Below are 4562 nucleotides of genomic sequence, written 5' to 3'. Positions count from 1 at the left end.
AAACCTGGAGTACTTTAAGTTCATAGTTTATAATATAATGATGTGAGCGGAAAATGCTTCCTAAGTTAAGATTTCTAGTATCATGACTGGAGTCCAAATACAACGGGATTTCTGGACCTTTCTATAGGTTAGAACCTTCCTTGAAATCAGAGAAGCGCTCAGCTGCGGTTCTACTATAAAGAGCATATTTTGCCATTTCTATAAGGTTGTCTCCAACATCAACTCTAAAATAGCCATTACAAATGAGGACTTCTGCTCATGAAAGAATCTGAAGCAGGTCACCAGACAGTCTTGTGATTAGATTCTATTAAGGGATAGAAATCCTATATGCCCTTAAGAGCTTCATGCAGAAGGGGTACTGTGGCAGAGAAGGCACCGAAATGGACAATTAGCTCCTCGGTTGAAGTTTATTTTGTTAGAAGTCAGGAAGATGCATATATGGCAAGGCTGGACAAGGAATCAGTTTTACCATTTCGGTGCTCCCCTCCCCACACCCTCCCCATTAAGCTACTATCATCAATAAAAGGCATCATGTTATCTCTTTGCCCGCTTTCTCCTGGACTTGGAGGCTCTCAGCAAAACAGATAAGAAATGTCAAAAACTCTCATGCTCTGAAAGCACAAGACCGATTTAGAAAATCAACAAGTGAATAATTTGGTTGTAAAACCCCCTTGATCAACTCCCATAATTCCACTGTTATGGATCGAATTGTGTCCCTCACAAAAGAGATGTTGGAGTCCTAACCCCAAGTACCTCAGAATGTGACCTTATTTGGAGGTAGGGTTTTTACCAAAGTAATGAAATTCAAACGATATCATTAGGTTGGGCCCTAATCCTGTAGGACTGGTGCCCTTATAAAAAGGAAGAATTTGGATGCAGGGAGAAGTGTATCACATAGAGAGGATGCCAGATGAGGAGAGAGAATCAGTTGTTCACAGAGAGAACATGGTTCTCTAGAAGCCACAGAGAGAGCCTTAGAGCAACTCTTTTTCTTACAGCCCTAAAGCAACCGACCCTGCCATCACCTGGGATTCAGATTTCTTCAGAACTGTGAAACAATAAATGTGTGTTCTTTCAGCCACCCCATTTGTGGTACTTTCTTACAGCAGTCCCAGCACACAAATATAGATTTTGGTATTGGGAAGCAGGGAGCTACTGTAACAAATACCCAGAAGTGTGGAAGTGCTTTGGAACAAGGTAGTAAGTGGAAGCTGGAAGAGTTTTTAGTCGCATGAGAGGAAAAATCTTGAAAAGAATGTTGTTGCAAATGTGAGTGCTTGAGGTAGAAATGAGGAGCATGTTGTTAGAAACTGGAGGAACGGTGATCTTTGCTAGAAAGTGGCAAAGGACGTGGGTGGTCGGTGTTCCCTGGAATGGAAAGTAGGACTGAAAAATGATGAGCTTAGAGGGCAACCCTCTCGTGTCCCCTCCCTCCTTGGGAGCTTTGTACTATCACTTCACTATCACTCAATAAGCCTTGCTTTGCTGCCCACAAAAAAAAAGGAAAGAAAGGAAGAAAGGAAGAAAGAAAGAAAGAAAGGAAGGAAGGAAGGAAGGAAGGAAGGAAGGAAGGAAGGAAGGAAGAAGGAGAAAGAAAGAGAAAAAGAAAAAGGAAAAAAATGATGAGCTTGGATATTTAATTGAAGAGATTTCTAAGCAAAGTATTGAAGGCATAGCTTGGTTTCTCTTTGCTGCTTATGGTAGATATAAGAGGAGAAAGATAAATTGAAGAAGCCAAAAGGACCCAGAACTTGAAGAGTCAGAAAATACTCCACCTATCCATGTTGCAACAAAATGACAGCATGCTCTGGAGAAAACTCCTGTGTGTCCAGACAAACATCTGCCACAGACATTCAGCATGTGACTTGTGGATGTAACTACCCATCTCAGTAAAAACAGTGCCCGCCTGGTCCAGAGGGGACAGGGCCAGGACAAAATGAAGGAAGGCTGGCAGATTTCTGGGATTCTACTGGCAGGAAATGGACTGATAGAGCTATTCAACAATGAACATATTAATGTTCAAGGAAGGGAAGAATGACCCAAAAGGCTGTTCAGAGGCTGGTGACCACTGCCACCGAGAGCCTAGAAGACAGGTTAAGGGGGTGGGGCGGTCTCCTCCTTGGTGCCAGAGGGCAGGGCTACCTCCTCCATTCTACATGGAAAAACTAGCCTCTTTGTCATTCTCTGATTCCCCTCCTGACTTCCCTGTCTCTGTGGTCTCACTTCCAGTAACCCAAGTTCAAAACCTGTCATCAGTGGCCCCTTTCCTTTCACTCATATTCAATTAGGCAGCTGGTGCTGTCGATTCTTCCACTCTTCACAATCATCACTGATGCCAAGGCCCGTACTTTTAGTAATAAAATGCGTTCTTTGCTCTTTCCTCCATCTTTCTGTGCCACCATAATGATGCACATGAATGTCTCGGCAGATGCTCTCAAGAGCATTAACAATGTTGAAAAGAGAGGTAAATGCTACATTTTTATCAGGCCATGCTCCCAAGTCATCATCCAGTTTCTATGATGATGAAGAATGGTTACTTTGGTGAATTTGAAATCCTTGATGATTATACAGCTGGGAAAATTGGTGTGAACCTCACAGGCAGGTTAAAAAAGCATGGAGTGATCAGCCCCAGATTTGATAAACTCAAAGATCTAGAAAAATGGCAGAATAATCTGCTCCTGTCCCACCAGGTTGGTTTCATTGTACTGACAACATCATTTGGCATAATGGACCATGAAAAAGCAAGACGAAAACACAGGATGGAAAATCCTGGCATTCTTTTTCTAGGGATGTAATATATACATGCAAATAAAATGCCTCAGTGGACCAAAAAAAAAAAAAGAAAGAAAGAAAGAAAGAAAGAAAAAGAAAAAGAGGGAGAGAGAGAGAAGAAAATGCATTCTTAACTCGTTTACAACATGGAATAAGAACTTTACATGGCTTATGTTCTTTAATCTTTATAACCATGCAATGTGATGGTATACTAGTCATAGTCATTTTACAACTAAGAAAAATTGAGGCTTGGACAGGTACTGAATGACTAGTTTGCCCAAGATCACACAGCAAAGAAGCGTCTGAGAAAAGAAACTTGACCCAGATCTTCTGGAGCCCTGGACCACACTCTAACTGACACACTCCCTCCTTTAAAACATCTCTCATGGTTGTTTCTTCCTGTCCATTCCCACTGCTACTAAATAGTTTCATAACCCTTTTATTCATAACCCATTCCCTTACCCTTTTATTACTACACAAATCTCCTTGTATTTCTCCCTTGCTCCAGTCTATCCTCCTTCCAAACGGTCTTTCTGATCTCATCTAAAAACAAAAAAAAATCTACCTTTGAGTTAATTCTTTTTTTAAAATATTTTATTTATTTATTTGACAGAGTGAGATCACAAGTAGGCAGAGAAGCAGGCGGGCGGAGGGGCGGGGGGGAAGCAGGCTCCCTGCTGAGCAGAGAACCCGATGCGGGACTCGATCCCAGGACCCTGAGATCATGACGTGAGCTGAAGGCAGAAGCTTAACCCACTGAGCCACCCAGGCACCCTGCTTTGAGTTAATTCTTAGCTCGATGAATTTCGGTGACTTCTCATTGCCGGTAGGATAAAACCTAAGTATCCTAGACTGCCATTTCATAGTATATGCTCATCCTGTCACCTTTTAAAATCTTGCCCACCTAAAAGTCCAGTCTCTTTGTGAAAACATACCTGTTAAACTTTTATCTGAGCATTTCACTAGACAAATGTTCCCTGTCCTTGCAATGCTACCAATTGTAATATTCATCTAAACCAATCTCAGGTTTAAGATGCCAACCACAGAGCCTGCGATCATCATCTTCCCCCAAAACTCCCTCTCCCAGAGTTCTCTGTCGACCTCCAACTCCTTAGGATTCCTCTGAAATCTGACACTGCTTTTGACTCCTCCTCTTCACCTGACCCACTGCCAAATCCCATTGCTTGTTCTGCCACTGAAGTCCTCTTTCATCTCTCCTTTCCCTTCCATCCTCACTATCTTGGGTCTCGTTCGTGCTCTTCAGACTTGAGAACATAAGAGAACTACCATTAGATTAAATTTCCACACCAAAATGAGCAAAGATTGACAGGCCAGAGGGGCCAGAGCGAAGAGAATCAGGAGAGAGATGACAATAGCCTATCTGGAAAGATCTAGACCTAGAGAAAATGGAGGGATAGTAAAATCCACAGAAGGAGAGCCTGAGTGGCTCAGTCGTTTAGCGTCTGCCTTCAGCTCAGGTCATGATCCCTGAGTCATGGGATCGAGCCCCACATCAGGCTCTGAGCTCAGTGGGAAGCTTGCTTCTCCCTCTCCCACTCCGTCTGCTTATATTTCCTCTCTAGCTGTCTCTCTCTCTGTCAAATAAATAAATACAATCTTAAAAGATAAATGAATCAATCAATCAAATCCACAGGAACTTGCATGGGGGTGGATGGTGGGAGGTGTTAAAATCTTAAAGATAAGGAATTTGAGGAGAAGAAAAGCCAGGGTAGGAGAGAGGTGACTGTGACTATGAATCAGGTCCTTTTAATTTACCTTTGGAAGACAAA

General features: G+C 42.5%; 1 pseudogene across 1 annotated transcript; it reads left to right on the top strand.

The window, feature by feature from the left end:
- Positions 1-2379: 2379 nt before the first annotated feature.
- Positions 2380-2787, top strand: LOC308339845 (small ribosomal subunit protein uS8-like; annotated as a pseudogene). Its single transcript has one exon. The product of its transcript is annotated as a small ribosomal subunit protein uS8-like (transcript).
- Positions 2788-4562: the final 1775 nt, after the last annotated feature.

The sequence above is a fragment of the Martes martes genome (genome assembly GCF_963455335.1).
Source record: "Martes martes genome assembly, chromosome: 3".
Classification (NCBI taxonomy): domain Eukaryota; kingdom Metazoa; phylum Chordata; class Mammalia; order Carnivora; family Mustelidae; genus Martes; species Martes martes.
This window is presented reverse-complemented; position numbering and strand designations above follow the sequence as displayed.